Source organism: Athene cunicularia (genome assembly GCF_003259725.1).
Source record: "Athene cunicularia isolate RWA chromosome 8 unlocalized genomic scaffold, athCun1 chr8_part1, whole genome shotgun sequence".
In the NCBI taxonomy this organism is placed as follows: domain Eukaryota; kingdom Metazoa; phylum Chordata; class Aves; order Strigiformes; family Strigidae; genus Athene; species Athene cunicularia.
In genome coordinates this window covers 2,866,466-2,884,884 of record NW_020799109.1, presented here as the reverse complement: position 1 = coordinate 2,884,884, position 18,419 = coordinate 2,866,466, and positions in this window count along the sequence as shown.

Below are 18,419 nucleotides of genomic sequence, written 5' to 3'. Positions count from 1 at the left end.
CATAATAAATCTATCAAAGAGTAATAGAATTCCATCAATTCTGCATCATCCCCGAGGGTCGCTGTGCTGGGATGGAAAGTGTGTTCCGCTGGGATTGTACAACTGTTATTATTCAATTACACTCTTTTCTTCCTAGTTAAAGACCATGATATCATTATCACTTAATGAATACATATAATTGGATCTGGACTCTATGTTTGGCTGATGAATACCACTCACTATTCATTCAGTCTCAGCTCATCTTCTGACCATTTATTATAGACTTTTGGCTGAAAACCATGATGACAAAGGGAATTTGAAATTAGCTGAGATTTCATTCAATGCTCAGTTAGACACAAAGGCAAAATACAATTCTGACGCATAAATGAGGCTGAGACCACACGGAGAAGTTTTGCCTAAAAGTTTATAGCTGTTGATTTCCACATAAACACACTGAGGTAAGTGCAAAGATATTTTTCAAGACTGTCTCGTAACTTTGCAAGCAAGCAGAGATTTTCTCCCTCTCTTCCCCAAACTGAAAAAAAAAAAAATTGTCTCAAAGGTAAATACTAGATCTTTTAAGTTGGTACTTTATTTCCCAACTTAGGCAAAATATTAGCTTTAAAGATGTCATCTGAGGCCATTATGATCTTTAACTCAGCCCTGCTAAGCCAAACACCATTTTATGATTAAATAACATTTAAATCTGACAAAGCAAAAGTGCTTTCTATACCGTATATTTATTACACCTAATATCGAGACCATCATTAAGTTTCATCAAACAGTGTGCCCCCAAAGGAAACTGGCCCTCCTATTCATATTGTTGGGAGTAAATGTAGCATACCTCCTTTGGATCACTGGTGAACAGGCCACCTCATTAATCCTAGTTAGTAGATGCTGCTGGGCATGTGGAGCAGCCAAATCCAGATGCTACCCACAGAGCCTCTCCAGGCAGTTAGGGAATCACAGAGTACCACCTCAAGCCCTCCATACATCACTTCAAATTAAATTTACATTAAGTGCTACTCCATCAGAGCCGAGAGAAGCTGACATCTTTGGAAAATGCAGATGATAATCCATTAAATCCTATTATATACATGTCTTCTAATTTTACTTAAGCTCATGCATACCAAAGTGTGAGTTTGTGTTAAAAATTAAAGACCCTTTTACTAGAACAAAAGACTTTATGAACTGTTGACTTTGGGAGGGTTTATTACAGGATCAGGCTATTCTGTCAAGACAAGTAGACTTTTTTTTTCCTGTAAAATTTCTGGTTAATCATTTGTTCCTGGGATCTTTTTTCAAACGCACAATGTGTCTTTGCTATTTCCATCTCAAACTCTTTGTTCTCTCAAACAGAAGTGCAGCCTCTTTAACTTAATCAAATGTTATGAATGAAACAGTGGGACACATATTGTCTCCTTTTGCAATTAAGAAAATATTTGCTGGCAGCTTCCAAACTGGCAACAGTAAGAAGATGCTATAAAATCATCACAGTGAAAAAGCTGAGGATTTAATTGCCCTATTACCACATATGTTAATCCCTTTATATTTTCATAGTCCTTAGTCACAGTTACTTTTACTTTGATGACTCTCTCCTAATTTCATAGCAATGATCTTATTATTTTTGATTCAAGGTACTTAAATTTTTATATTTAACTACTGTATTTTATGTTTATGTTTGCCTGATTTACTTTTCCACGAGACCTAAACTAAAATTGAAAATAAGATTTCAGAAAAAGGTAGTAATTATTTCAGATATTAGGCAAAGTAAGGAAACATATCAAGAAATAAAATACACACACAGGCACATGCACACACAATTAATTTAAAAGCTATTTATCAAATAATTAGAGTTCAGATTTCACACTTAGATTTGCTTTAACTTTCAAATAATTTCTTTCCAGATGTTTCACTGTATGTCTGCTTTCTGGTACACGTAGTACATACATGTTGGTTTTTAACTATTGTCATTCTTCAACAATTGAAAAAGTTATGGGGCTCAGATTGTCATCAAGCACATAAATAAGTGTAGCACCATAAACTTCAAGTGAATTAATAAACTGAAGTTTTTCAATGGACTTATTTCTGATTTATGCAAGCTGAAAATGTTTCCCTATATTTTTTTCTACTACAGAAACCCAAAGTAGCCTATCTTTACCTTCTGGGTTGTTCTGTTCTGTCTGTCCAGTCTAGGCAACACCCACATGAGCTGGTAACTACCTTTTGTAGGACTCCAGATGTGGTGGCCATAGGCAACAACATACCTTGCATTGACAGGTTAGCTCACTGGAGCTTTAGCACAACACACATTCTAATTTTGCAGTATTTTTTTAATATTACAAATACTGGCTTTGAACCAGACTCGCAGAGGACAGAAATGAATAAGACACATTTGGAGGTGGCTATCCAAACGCACACAGCCAGTTTATCTGATCCTAGGAGAGGTGTTAGCTGCTCTCACCAGCCCTTACCCACCAGCCTGCCTGAAGAGTGGGCCAGCAGTTGCACTGAGGGTCCCTTACTGAGTACCAAATAAAACATATGACTAATAAAAAAGTGATATAACCGATAATTAAAACTGGAGAGTTTAGTTTCATCTTCTTGATGCACAGGATTTTATGCATGTTAGTCCCATTAAAATCGTAGGAACTGCCTGCATAAATTCCCATTCATCGAGGTTACAACATTACCCGAATTATTGTTCAATAATATATTTATACCCTATGATTTCAGAAGCTTGCCATCATGCATGGGCAGTGCCCCTCACAGCAGTGAGGGGATCTGACATAAAGGGCTATGGCAGAATGCAGAATTGTGGTTACTGTGGTCTTTATAAATAATTACAAAAATTGTTGCTGTTTACACCATTAGGAAGTACTTCTGAGGAGGGTTTTTTTAAATAATTAAACTGGATACATCCTAAATTGGGGTTTTTTGAGTCCAGTTCAAATGACCATTAACACAGATGCACAGGCTCTGCCCAAAACATCAATTTTTATTTAAACTTCTATATTCTGTTTTGAGGATAAAGTTGGAACTAAGCCTGGAATTAAATAGCTATTTGCTTTATCTCTGGACATCCCTAGCTCCAATTTTAATGGATCATCCCATTAGGAAAATATCATACATCTATCATTTTGATTTTCGTATTTCATTTTCAACAAAGGGATATAAGTTGTTACTTATTTGCATCTGAGGGGTCAAATTTTGTTTTCAGAATCACCAGTAACTGGTAATTAAATTGGATGATTCAAAAATCAAAACTGATCTCAACTACTAGGTTATACTTAGAATTCAAAGGAGTCTCTGCAAGATGATGCTGAGTACATAAACAAAGCAACATGCTGAATTTCATATTAAAAGCTATGAAGCACAGTGCAGGAGCATCCTCTTTTTTTTTTTTTTTTTTTTTTTTCCCTCTTTTAGACAGCCTTTTCCAGGGACTAAAGAGAAATTAGCTAGACATGAGCAGAGTAGCAAACAAAATCCTAGGCTCCACTGTGGAACTCACAGCCCAGTCTCCATGCCCAATTTCCACCAGAACAGAAGAGAGGCACTTAAAGAGACTTCCAGACTTCTGATATCTGACATGTCTCTGAAAAAGCATCAGGCCTATCAAAAAAGCCATATGCAAAAAATTGAACAAGTTTTTGCATGTATCAATGAGGAATAGTCTACTGAGGGAATGGCAAGTAAAATCAATTTACTTAACACTGGTGTCACTCCTGCACCTAAAAGAGGGGCTTCGAAACCCAAATGAGGGCTAAAAGGATCCTTGGGAAGTGGCAATATTGCCACCAATGAAAAACATTTCTGGTATAGCCCTGCTGATGGATATGAATCCTGCCATTACATGGAGTTCCCCAAAACCAAAAAAAATGTAAACCTAATCCTCCCTAGAATAGCCATAATCTGAGGGCTCAGCTGAACAACCCAAGGCTGGGTTACCACAGGTTTCCACCTGGCCTGCAGGAGCTCCTCAGCTGTATTACTTGTTCACAGTAAATGCAATATAACATCACACAATTTAGTTTAATTTGGGCCAAGTAAGTCACCTGAGTTTCCATTTGCCACATGGCATGGATCTGCCTCATGACTGCATACAGCTCAGTCCCTGATACTCAGTGAGGGTCCAGAAATTGTGAATCCAGGTGCTGAGAGCTCAGAGCAGCTTGTGATGGCCAAAGTGGCCTTACACCATGATCTGTGGGGCAGGAATATCTTTCTGCTCTGTGCTTGTTCAGCACCTAAGCGAAATCGTTCCTGTTAGAGGCTCTTCCTCATTTCTTTCTAGCTTGCCACCCGTTCATACAACTGTCTGCCAACTCACTCTCTCTGTGACTTCCTAGAGGAGGAGCTGAACGTTATTATTTACATGCAGCACCACTTGGAGATTAAGCCGCGGCAGAGGTCCCAGTGCGCTAGACATGGTACATACATACAAACAGCAAGAGGTAGCCCTTGCCCTCAATAACTTACAGTCCAAATAAACAAGACAGACAGAAGGTCAGAGAGGAAACAGAGGCACAAAGAAGTGACGTGATTTGCCTGCAGTCACCTAGTAGATGATTGGCAGAGTCAGGATTAGACTAATAGATCACTGAATCAATCCACTGACTAAACATACTGCTTCCCATTATTTCTTGGGAGGCAAACCAGGAAGAATGATCTCACTCGGCTAAGAGCCATAATAAAAATAACAGCAGTACTGAGGGCAAGTTCAGAGCTTTCTACATGATGTGCTATGGATCAACTGGTGGAGACGCTGCTCTCTCCACCACCATATTTTGAATTGTCTTCACGGCAGGAGTGATGGAAGACAGAGGAATGGCTGACAAGTACTGAATAAAACTCCATGTAAATTTCCCTTATGAACATCTGATCAGTATTTTTATGGGCATAAAAGGTTATTTATTTCCCTGTCTCCATGAATGATTTACATGCTACTCTCCATTTTTATAACGTCCTGCTAGGGCTTCAGGAGGAATGTACTCTGACTAGCTCTTTTTCCAAAGAAACAATTTGACACAGTGCTGGAGCCAGGATGCTGGGTGGGGGTGGGAACATTTCAAGTGGTTTTAGCAGTCTTTCACTGTAGCCATTTTCCTCCCTCCTTTCCACTTTTGACCCTTTTTGGTTTTTTTCCTCTGCCACTGAGTTTCATGATCCCATTAAGTCTCTATAGTCTCCAAACTCCTTTGCTCGTTCTGTAGGCAGAGCACCCCATTTTTATGTGACATTTTTTAAGGGTGAGATTCAGGAAGGAGACTGCACAAGTTTTAACAATAACCACTCAGTGACTGAGACTGCAGTGCCTAGGAGGTCCCTCTGGTTCTTTAGCTCTCACACTAGCTCAAGCTGTGCTGGTATCGCCTCCAAGGGTTTTCCTGTCCAGGGGCCTGGGTTAGATTTTTAAGAACTTGGTAGTTCCACACCAAACTGAACCTCAGAATTTGAGAATGATTTATTCTAAATCCCGATCCAGTTTTGTGGTTTATAAAGGGCAAAAGCAAAGTTTGGATCAATTCCTGATACAGACTTTACAGTTCAGCCCAATCTTAGTATTTTCCCTGAGTTTGTTTCCTTCTTCCTGCCAAATGTGCATCTTAAGAGTATAAAATGAGTTTGAATGAGGTACTGAGGAATATTACAGATAGATTTTATATGGGACTTCTAAGGCACTTGGCCTTCAAATTCTAAGCAGATGAGTGGGAGTCCAGCTTGAGGGAGCACATTTTTTTCCTCACTTCCAGTAATACCAAATATAATGGATGCAATCCCACTCAGCTGAATTTGATAGCTGGAATGAACACAGTAAATATGTTTACAAAGTGTTGGACAAAGATTTATCACTTAAACTTCTAATAAAATGCTTTTAAAGAGGTTGCCTTTCACCAATGTGTAGCTCTATGACTTACTCTTTGATCCTCTGTACTCAGCCCCCAACATCTTAAGAAAATACAGCTACATTATCTTCATTAGGATTTCTTCTAGATTCATCCAGGAGTTTGCTTTTTTCTATCGCTGCACTTTTCTGTAGTTGTGTTGCAGTATTTACTATTTTCAGAGCAAAAGTCATACTTGTAAAAATGCACTCAGTCTTGAAAACAAGAAAACTAAGGAAATTAAAATATCGAGCTATGTATCAGATAAAAATGTATTGTGTACGCTACCTGTGTTGTCAGCTTTCCTTGGTCTGCCATTCAAACACTTCCAATACCAAAATGCCTTGAAAGGAAGGCATGAGGCTCACCACTGAAGCAAAAATTTGAGGTTGTGCACGACCTAAAACAAGGAAAACAGAGTTAAAGCCTTGTTACCCAGGTCCTTGGTTGTGCAAACGTTAGACCAGTTTCCTGTGAAGTCAGAGTAGCCCAGAAAGTGACTTCTGCTCAGTGGCCTCTTCTAAACTTTTAAAAAGCTACTCTACAGTCCTGACTCTACCAGTCTGTCAGCAATAGCTTTGTCACAGCACAAACCCTTGGGCAGGAGTTTGAAGTGGAGGGGACAGTGGCCCTTAGCCTGGAACAGGTTTGTATCATTTCTGAGGGGGAATCTCCCCTCACACCCTTGTGCTTCACTCTCTATAGCCACCAGACAGTCAATCGCCTTCTCGTTTAAATCTCATTGCAGCTCACAGTGTACCCCAGCACAGGGCAGTCAGATACCTAAGGGCCGCCTCTGCCAGTCACCAGATGAACCTATCTGTACAGCCAGGCTCCACTTGCACCTCCTTCTGCAGTGGCTCAGACAGGGTGGGCAGACCAACCTGGCAGCAGCCGGCCATAGCAGACTCTCCCCACACAGACCCTGCAGCCCCCAAGATGGCGCCAGCCCCGCCTCAGCCTGCCAGGGGCAGCCAGGCTGCGTGGAAGCACCCGATTGGTCAGGAACACAGGCGCTCGCATGGGATTGGTCAGAAGCAGACAGATGGCAGCCTGAGATTGGCTGCAGAGGAAGCACTTTCCCGCCTCCCTGCTGCCTCTCGCAGCAGCCTGAGGGACGCGGCGCCATGGCAGAGGGAGCAGGGATGGGGGTGGCAGTGGGTTTAGCGAGCACCTCCTCTGTCACCGGCTTTGCCGTCCCTGTCCTGAGGCCAGTCTGACCATGCACCAGTCTGACCAGAGGCTCATTGGGGTAACATTCCTTGGGAAGGGACCTCTGCTGCCCAGCTTGTTCCTTCAGGCAAGCAGACATGGCGTCCTGCCTCACCAGGGCCTATGCTGTCTCCTCAAGGCTTTGTCCCGTAAATTCAGTGGAGCTGAGCTGCTCCTCCATGGCGAGCCCAGTTGCTGCGGCTCCAGTAATGCTCCAGGCCCTCTGGGTCAGCTGCTCTGGCTCTGGGGTTTTTGGCAGCCACAACAAACAGGGCAAACCCACAAGTGGAATGGTCCCGTGCTCTGCTTTTCCTGACAGGACGAAGCAGCGCAGGTCCACTGACTTGGGCAGAAGCAGTGTTCTTCTTCACTGTAGAAGAGCCATCAGTGATAATTTTGGTCACATTAGCGGGGGAATTTTCAAATGGACAAAATTAAGGGTCTGCAAGCAGAAGAAATTGCAAATAGTCCCCCCTGTTTAAAAGGAGGAGTCTGTTTTGCTGCTGCTGTGTGATTTTTGTTAGCTTAATGTCAACAGCTTAAATTACCATAACAAAAGTAAGGCCAAATTTTATGCAGGCAAAGAAGTGAGTGACCTCTGAAATCTTTCGCATAGGTACAACAATGTTTCTGCCTTCCCCAGGCTTCCCCAGCATGTGTTTGGTTCGTCAGCTTCCCTCAGCGACCTGGTTTTTACTAACATTTTCTCATAAAACAAAGAAGAAATTATCATAAACAAAGATTACATTTATTTTAACACTAAGCTTTTCACCAACATTTAACCTTTATGGGGAATCAAATTATTTTTTTCCATGACTAAGAAAAATCTAGTGATATATAATTAAAATAACAAAGAAGAGTCCCATTCTATACAAGTGTAATTATGTTCATGTGGTATCAGTGTAATTGAAACACAGAAGATGTTTCAGTCTGTATTAAAAGAGAATTTCTTTCAGTGGATTTCCTGAAGCTCATTAGATATTCCCTGGCCTATTCTCCTAAGTAATTAGATTTTAACAGGATTTTCAACAGATCAGAGCAATCTCTGTGGGTGCCAATAGGAGACTCTCCCTCTGGCCTTACCAGCAGGGCAGCATGGATAACATCCAGACTGGGAGTTAATAGGACAATTACTGGCCTCTTTTAAATGAGTTACATTAATGCACTTAAGCTAAATGGCTCTGCATATGATTAAATATTAACATCTGCAAAATATGAAATCATGATATGCAATCAAGTTTTGTTGTTTTAATTTCCCAAATGCCGGATTTCGGTGGTGTATGTAAATGTGCGTTGGATAGTGTATGTTAAACTTTCAAAACACAGATCAACACTATTTGCGAATGGTTCTTCTGGAGCTACTTAGTTAAACGTCTTAAAATAGCACAAAGCAAGAGGAAATTATCGAAAATTATATAAAAACAAGAAAAGGAAAACAAAGCAACCTTCATTTTGAATGCCTCGAAGTGAGCCAGGTCACAATTTCTATTGCAAACAACAGAAATCAAAATTTTAAATTCAGTGCCTCAAATACCTAACAGTTCCCCAGCAGGAACAGGAGAAAGAACAGGAAACAGCTGAAATGTTAAAACGGCAAGGGCGGAGTGGATGCATGCTGAAGTGGATAATGTTTTTAAAAGACAGTTCTGTATGGGTTGCCTAAGGCTTCTTTGCATTATAGGAAAAGTTATGGGTTTGTTTCTTCAGATTCCTGCACAGTGCACATCAAATTAATGGCATTTTGAATGCCCATACATACACGCCTGCATGCGCACAGACACATATACATACTGATGTGGGGGGAAGCACAGTGACAAAGGACGAGGAAAAGACTGAGGTACTTAATGCCTTCTTTGCCTCAGTCTTTAATAGTAAGACCAGTTGTTCTCCAGCTACCCAACCCCCGGAGCTGGAAGACAGGGACGGAGAACAGAATGATTTCCCCACAATCCAGAGAGAAATGGTTAGTGACCAGCTGCACCACTTAGACACACACAAGTCTATGGGGCTGGATGGGATCCACCCAAGGGTGCTGAGAGAGCTGATGAAGTGCTCACCAAACCACTTCCCAGCATTTATCAACAATCCTGGCTAACCAAGGAGGTCCCAGTTTACCGTAGAGTAGCAAATGCAATGCTCATCTACAAGAAGGGCCGGAATGGAGATCTGGGAAACTACAGGCCTGTCAGCCTGACCTCAGTGCCGGGGAAGTTTATGGAGCAGATCATCCTGAGTGCCATCACACAGCATGCACAGGATAACCAGGTGATCAAGCCCAGTCAGCATGTGTTTATACAAGGCAGGGCTTGCCTGACTAACCTGATCTCCTTTTATGACCGGCTTAGTGGATGAGGGAAAGGCTGTGGATGTTGTCTACTTAGAATTTAGTAATGCCTTTGACAGTGTTTCCCACAGCATTTTCCTGGAGAAACTGGCTGCTCATGGCTTGGAAGGGTATATTCCGCTGGGTAAAAAACTGGCTGGATGGCCAAGCCCAAAGAGTGGTGGTGAATGGAGTTAAATCCAGTTGACGGCCTCAGTGAGCTCTCAGATGACACCAAGCTGGGCGGCATTGTTGACCTGCTTGAGGGTAGGAAGGCTCTACAGAATATCCAGACAGGCTGGTTCACTGGGCCGAGGCCGATTGTATGAGGCTCAACAAGACTCAGTGCTGGGTCCAGCACTTGCATGACAACAACCCCAGGCTTGGGGAAGCATGGCTGAAAACCTGCCCAGCAGAAAAGGGCCTGGAGGTGTTGGTTGACAGCCAGCTGAGTATGAGCCAGCAGTGTGTCCAGGTGGCCAAGAAGACTGATAGCATCCTGGCTTCTAGAAATATCATGGCCAGCAGGACTAAGGAAGTGATTGTCCTCCTGTACTCAGCTCTGGTGAGGCTGCACCTTGAATACTATGTTCAGTTTTGGGTCCCTCAGTACAAGAAGGGCGCTGAGGTGATGGAGCATGTCCAAAGAAGGGCAACAAAGCTGGTGAAGGGTCTAGAGAACAAGTCCTCTGAGAAGCAGCTGAGGGAACTGGAGTTGTTTTAGTCTGGAGAAAAGGAGGCAGGGGAGACCTTCTCACTCTCTACAACTACCTGAAAGGAGGTTGTAGCGAGGTGGGTATCGGTCTCTGCTCCCAAGTAACAAGCATAGGACAAGAGGAAATGGCCTCAAGTTGTGACAGGGGAGGTTTATACTGGTTATTAAGAAAATTTTCTTTACTGAAAGGGCTGTCAAGCACTGGAAGAGGCTGTCCAGGGAAGTGCTTGAGTCACCATCCCTGGAGGTGTAGGTGTGGTGCTTAGGGACAGGGTTTAGTGGTGGACTTGGCAGTGTTAGGTTTATGGTTGGGCTTGATGATCTGAAAGGTCTTTTCCATCCTAAACGATTCTATGCTTCTATGATATATACAGAGAGAGGGATTTTTTTATTTAGTAAGAAACTTTGTCACAACATGTTCAGATGATTGAATGACCAAGCCAGGACATACCTCTCATTTCTAAAATAGTCATCTGTGACTTGGAGTCTGTTCAAAAGCTCATTCCTGTTGAGAAAAATAAGCAAGTACTAACATGCATGACTGGGGGAGAGGGAGGTGTGAACTCTGTGACCATATGCCTAAGACTTGTCCCACATTACATTTATTTGTTGTTCTGCATAGCTCATCCACTCACCAGACCCTGTGCCCTGTCCATGCTAACCCTGACCTCTACTTACAGGTCTGCTGCCTAAGTAAATTCCCTCTGCAAGTTGACTCAGTTATCCTGGCATGCTCCAACCCTCTGCAACACAGTCACAAAATCATCTGACAAGATAAGTAAATAGGGCTTTTATGTGGCCTAGAAACATACTCACTTTGCAACAAGAACACAGGCTGTGTACTGATAGTTCTCCATTATTTCCCCAAATTCTTGCTGTGTAGAAGGGTTTCTTCTTGTTGCTAAGAGTGTTTCCTGTCAAACCCTCTAAATATTCCTTGAATTTCAAGACCAGCAAGGACTGCACAGCACAGAGGCACTTCCACAGCTCCATCTTAGGCTCCAAAAGTTAATAATGTCAGCGATATGGAACACATTCTTTCCAAAGTAGTCTACAAATATAAAATAATTACTCACTGCATGTCTGCTGTGTGGCAGAGAAATATTACTACTGTCTTTCAGATGGGAAACTAGAGCAGAGGTTAAGATCCAAATCCTTCAGTATCTAAATCCCCATGAAATCAAATGTAAGGATCTGGTCTGAGGAGATTTATCCAGTGTCCCAAAAGTTGGTAGGGAGCTGGGAGCAGAAACATTAATTCCTGGCTTTCAGCTGTGATTTAGGTCCAGCAGAAGCTGCTTTATGCTTGTCCAAGTCCATGGAGTTTACAGGAGCACTAACAGTCCAGTTGCAAATTCTCTACTTCCTTTCATGATGCAAATTTACACTTCATCATAACTACCAAGCACTGTGTGATGGAATTTAATTTGGGGTCCTGTGCAGTGATCTCTAGGTAATAGCAACAGCTACTCCTGCTGGGTAGTGAGGGCTGACAACAGAGCATTTTATCAGTTGCCTCAATTTGAAATAAATGCAAATCTACTTCTTTCTAGGAAAAAAAAAATAAAAATCTCTTTCTTTGCTCAAATTCCCCAGACTTTCTGACCAGTTCTCACCATACCACGGTCTGAACACATGCCCCAGCCACAGTGCATGCTTCTGAGAGGGAACTCACCCTGGCTGCTGTGGGTGAAAGTGCTGAACTGTGACCATCTGCTCTCTGGAAACACTGCCATGAGAGCTGGCCATGCCGTAGCAGCCTCCTCACAAATCTGATGGAGAGACACAAATGTTCACGTGGTGCAGGAGCTAATGATGGCAGCCCTTGGAAGCAAGATGGAAAATATTAGTGTAACAGCATGACGGGAATGGAAAACAAAAGAGAAAAAGCAGGGCAAAACAGAGACACAGAACTGGAATATGTAACTCAGCAAACATGGAGGTGTTTTAGCCACTGATGCTATTATTAGCAACATGCAGGCTTGTGATCGTCCAAGAGTTAACCCAGGCAGGCTCCCATGAAAAGGGTTATTACAAATACCATGAAAAGTGGGGCAGATCGGTGCCTACAGTTAAACTCGTCTGATGCTTCCCATTGCATAAATCTGCTTTCGGTTGCCCATATCTTTTCCAGCCTTTACCCATTTGAGATGAAATGTCCCATGATGACTGTCTGCCTCAAGCTGGATCGTCTTGCTACATTTCAGAAGAAAAAAAAAAAGAGAGGATTCACATCTTTCTTAAAACAAGGACATGGCAAAAGATTTTATTTTGCCCACATTAAAAGGAATCTCATGACCATGTCATTGGGAAGATCTCACTTCGGTATGGTTTGTACTTAAAATTTGGCTTCAAGGCTTCCAGTGCTTTTGGGAATGAACTCTTGACTCTTCCCACAAAAATTGTCTGGATTTGGTCGTTAAAAAAAAATAAAATTCACTAGAGGTTTTAGGGTTTGTCAACTACATCCTCCAAAGACCCTGTCTTCTGCACACAGCACTTTGCTTCTCGTCACGGCTCCCATCAACCAGGCAACTAAGATCCCATCAGAACAAGCAAGAGAAGAGCAGCCCACAACTTTGGCACTCGAGAAGGACTTCCTAGGCTCCCTCCTGCTTCAGGCCACTCTCCCCACTGTACTGCCAGCTCCTCCCCCACAACATTCCAACAGCACAGACCAGGAAAACGTAGCCCTGGTGCAGAGGAGACCAGTCAGACCTCTCAGTAAGGAGGCAAATGCAGGAACCTAGAACAGGGAGGCAGATGTGAGGGACTAGGACTGGAAGAGAAGAGGATTTTCAAGTGAGGAGAAAGGGAGAACTGCAGCTAGAGAAGGCAGAGAGGAGCTCCAGACGCTGGAAAGTGAGCAGAGTATGCACCCGTGTTCACATGGGCTTGAGAAGCAATCACACGCTGTTTGCCACAGCGTGCACTGCACAAATGGGTTGTTTTCTCTCAGTTTGTACTTCTTTTGTTGCAGAAGCTGGAATCATTTGGTTGGAGACTCTCTCTCTATTCGGGCATATGACAGAGACAAATTAAAGTGACAAGAATAGCCCTAAATCAGTCCTTTTCTAACTTTGGCATACTTGGATTGGCACCTTAGCACTTCCCTCAAGTAATTTTTGGGTGCATTCATCTAGCCCTGTAAAGTGAGCTCAGTGCTTCTCCGGGCTCAGAACACCATGGGGCTTCACTCAGTGGAGCCCACACCAAATAAATAAAGTGGACAGGACAGGGTTTAGGCAGGAGAAAGTGCCAAACAGTTTCCAGACACATTGATGTTGAAAGGCTTTGCAGAAACAAAGACTATGAGAGTTTTGGTGTGAGGGTCACACAGCAACTCCCCATTTGCCCCTTGGATCAGCACATCAGTCTTACCCCATCTTTTAGGTTTCCCTCTTAATATTCCAGCTAGAAATACCTGACTGGTGAGCTCAGTGTTTGCCAGCACTGAGCAAAACTTGCCACGGGATATTTGGTTCTTGAAGGGTTCATCCTCAGACCTGGGAGGACATTTGCTGTGTCACACATGTGGGTACATTTGTGTCATCCACCAGAGGGCTCAGGGCTGTGCCACATCTGGACATGGCAGATAAAGGAGAAGGGTCCTTGCACCCAGTGGGGACCTCTCTACTCTCCAAAACCAGTCGTCATGAGGGAACACATCTGGGTGCACATTACAGCTTCACAAGAAAGATCTCTGAGTTTCCTTTTGTGGTCTGGCCCAGCATGGCTTTTACAGTACTATGAGGGTGCTTTTATGAGATTCACCCCTTGCAATGTGAAGGTTTTTATTAGAAACACGCCTTCCTCTCTGTCATTTATGATAAATAATGTTTATTGATGTTCACTTCCTTCAGTGAAATAAAGTGTCAAACAGCACGTCGGTATTTGCCAATTTTCCTTTCACATTTCATGTTATGTGCTTTTTATGTTACATGCCTGATTAAAAATTTAAACATTGTCACCGTCAGTGCTAAAATACGTTGCCAGAGCATCTCTAATTATGCTTCCTTGTCTGCTCTGAGCAGGGACTGACATTTCTGGGTCAAGATCTGGTTGTTGATATGCAGCACAGGAAGTATCCAATAGCCACTTGCTGAAAAATAGCTCCTTCTCTCTCGCACAATTATGATACACAATGCGGAGCAGGTACCCAGGGGAGACTGCTCATGCCATGGCAATTCCTGGCTCAAGAGACATTATCCGCTTTCTGCACATCATTTTGGTTTGCAGTTGATTAACCCAAAATAAAAACAGAGCTGACAAAGTACTAGAGAATGATCTCCTCCCTCAGAGCTGTGCCACAAGGGAGGTGGGCAGGGGTGCCAGCCTGCCCCAGAACTGCCCTCACTGAAGCAGCAGCCTCAGCTTTGGCCTTTCAGGATGGCGATGACATGAGCTTCACTTCAGGCCCAAACTTTGTTCATCCTCCTAGACACACTGGTCAAGGTCATCAGAAGATGCCAGGGGTACCCATTGTAAACAGCCCTTGGGAAGCGTTATCCCCTTTCGGAGGAGGCCTTGCTGTTTATACACTGTACGGGGGGGAGCATAGTTCCTTCATCAGATCTTTCAGTTTATTTTTTCAGGAGAAAGTGAAAATATGAAGTCATCTTCAGGTTTTTCTTCCTCTGTAGACACATTCAAACAGATAGACCATTTATGAACAGGCTTTTCAGCAAGAGTTTCTTAAGCACACTGCATGTGTTTGATTTTATATTTTTGACAGTTTGGTCTTCAAGTACGTTTTCTGACATACACAGGAACCCTGGCTGGTTTGCAAAAATTCACCTGAGTATGCTAAGCTGTGGAGCAGGGCATCTAACAACACAACTGACCTCCAGGAGGAGCCTTTGTACATATAAAAATGCCAACAGTGATATACGCTGTTGGAAATATGGCTATTAAAAAAACCTTACAATATTTGCTACATTTGTTTGCAATAGTAGCACACAAAATATAGTTAAAACCAGCCAGGTTCTCCAAAAGAATCAATATTCAGAAAATTCAGCTGTTCTCCTTGGGAGCTGATGGTTGATGAACAGTTATGAAATCCAGACATAATTTATTGTGAATGTTCAAATTAGTTAAAGGGTGGTATTATATATGGCTCAATGTTTCATCAGTACTTTAAAGAGTGTCCTTATTTGACCCATTAAATGCACATTGTATGAAGACTGATGTGTTCCAAGATACTGTAAAAATCCTTCTCTGTTGTTGCCAGAATTTTCTTGCATTATTTGCTCTCAGAAAGTATCACCATTTCCCCTTTGGAAAGAAGACGAGAATAAGAAAAATCGGAAAGGAGGCTCCAAATTTAAAAGTAGACATTGAAATTTAGGGGCTTTACTCAATTTCCCATCATTTTCTGAAAACATTAGGATTATTTTTATATATATCATTTTACATATAACATCCTTAATTTGTGACTGCCAGCTACGTGGCCCTGACTAGCGTGGAAACATTAAAGGAAAAGATGTACATAGCTAAAGGGAATTTGCAAACAGTTGCAGGACCAGCTACAACTTTTGGATTTAGTTCTGATCAACCTGGCTTTAAGTGCAAAAAAATAACAACGCCAGCAAAACACAGTCAGATTTGTGGCCTTCAGTATCAAAAATATTTCTTTAGATAGCCTTTTCCCTCTAAGCATGATACATTATCATATGTAACATTCCTAGTGTACATAGCACCGACTTGCCAAAGTACCTGTTGGATTTCTGGGCTTAAATGATGCATCCCTCTCTTACAAAAGGAAATGCACCCTGCCGGTGAGGTGCTTTATTTGGATGGTTGTAGAGTTTGCTTAAATTTTTAACCAAACTTCACCTCTTGCCCAGTAAGTGATCCAGTTAGCCAAAGAAATGTGTTCATGCTGCCTCCAATTGCTACTTAATTTGCATGATTTTGCTGGAATTAGAATTTGGTCTTCTACTAGTGGTATCCTGTCTAATTAATACCACGTATTAAACCATGCTCTGAACGCTGATTGCTGCCGTATCTGAAAGTAAAGCTCAAATACAGGGTTAGGATTGTGAGAAGCTATCAAGAGCAACCACTTGGGCTTTTGCATCTGATTCATAGTTGATAGTGTGCTTTATCAAAAGAGGACGGTGGTTTTGCCATCTCATAACCAAGCTGCAAAAGGGGCAGTAGAATGAGGGGGACTCACTAGCAAGAAGTGTCTGTGCAGGAGCACCCATTTCAGAGCTTGTGCAGAAGATGAGGTTGGATCTCCAGAAGATGTGCAGACCTGGGCATGGTCCTGATGCTGTGGCAAGGCTGAATGGTCATTGCTCTTGGGGACACTGAGAGGCAGAGCAGGCAGTCTCACAGCCCTCTGTTCCCCCAACACAACGACAAGCAAAAACGGCAAGGCCGGCAGTGACATTTTTTTTAAAAAAACCCACTGGTTTTAGTGCTTCAGTTCGATATCAAAAATCAGCATAAACACAGAGATTCAAACATACAAAGTGCTTCGGCAACAGCTCCTACGAGGAGCGTGGCGCACGTTGTGTCATGTGACCAGACGTGGGAGCTGGGCACTGGCTGTCTCTTGTGACATCAGGGCTCAAGGGGCTTGTAGAAATCATGTCCAAGATCCTGAGATCCAGCTCGGAACTCAGAAACCTGTTATCACTAACGAGGGTAAGAGTCATTTTGCAATAGCTGTTATAAACATTTGTTCAAACAAAAAGAAAAGTGAGATTAGAAAACATGCAATATGTCCCAGCATTAATGGAAAACCTATTTGTGCCATCTATTTTGGAAAAATTATTGAAGAACAGTTCATCCATGTGAAAATATTAGCACTGTAATTCCGTCAAGGTCAGTGAGACCTAGAGATTTGCTGAGAAATCACCTTCATTTCACCAGGTAAATAAAGAACTCGTTTTTCAAAGAAGCCTATTGAAGAAGGCACTCCATAGCAACAGTTAAATTATGAATACAGCACATATGTTCCATATCATATCATTTACAGCACACTTTAGCATAGACATAATGCTTAGTAACAAACTACAATACCATTCACAAAATGCATTTAAATAGCATAATTTAGTTCATTAAATTCAGTCATTTACAGTAAATCAAAATTATCACAGGAATTCAAGAGAGTACACAGTTGTTTGTTTGAATAGTTAAGCTAGGGAAGTCAATTCCTTTTTGAAGGTCAAGGACACAGTTGTTTCCATTTTCTGTTGTAAAAAAGATACAGCCTGTGTCATAAGATAATTTAGTATCATCTGAATGTGATCAAGTCCTTTCCCCCTGCTTGTTCCGTATTATATAACTGGCACGCCTAGAATATATCTAAGTCAGGAAAACGCTTTATGTATAATGTTATCAAATTAGACTTCTTTTTCTTTTACGGACTGAACGGATGTGATTCTTGGTTTTTAAAAGGATTTAGTCTTGCAAATCTGCAGCCTATTACTTGGAAGCAAAGATGTATGTTTTCCCCTAGTCCAGCCATCAATTGCTTGGCCTGTGGAAATATTATTATAAAAGAAAAGTGGGTTTTTTGGAGCCTTTCTAAGAGATACATTCTGGCTTTTGCCATTGGAGGTGCAGCGCGAGTCTGTGTCTGTGTGTGTGTGTGTGTGTGGTGCTGGCGAGGAAGTCTGTGCAGAAATGACTTTGCAGCACAGACCGACTGCACAGGGAGCTCAGGATGAATCACTGAATCCCTCTAGGGAAATCCTGAGGTTTAAACCTTCTTGTGATTTCTTAGGCTTCAAAGGGAGGAAGGCAACAGGGCAGGGCATGGTGCATCCATACACTCCTGCTTGTAGGAGGGGAGACCAAACCTCCCACACTCTGCACCAACCCAGAAACCCCAAATCCTCCCAGGAGCACCCAGGGCAGCTAGCGCTGCTGATTTGGCAGTGGCGAGGGATATAGCCCCTTCCTAAGGGTTCCGCTGCAGGGACGGAGGTGAAGGCAGGACCAGAAATTTGGTCTCCGTGGAGAGGTTCCCTCAGTCTCTTCTCATGAACAATCCTGCCTTCATTCTTCTTTAAACTCCAGCATCACTTTCAGAGAAATGAACAATCCTAATTTTAAAATGGCCAACAAAAGAGCAAGTCACTGGGCCTCTTGCTGATTTGCTCCCCACACTTAAAAAACAGACACTTGTTTTTTACTCTGAATTTGCCTAGCTGCTTCTTGCACCTCACTGTTGTCTCACCTGATTGGTATAGACTGAAAAGACCACAACGAAAGCTCTGTTGTCCCTGTAGCAACTTCTGGGTTATCATCAGTTCTGTCAATTCTTTATAACCTGCTCTGGGTTCAT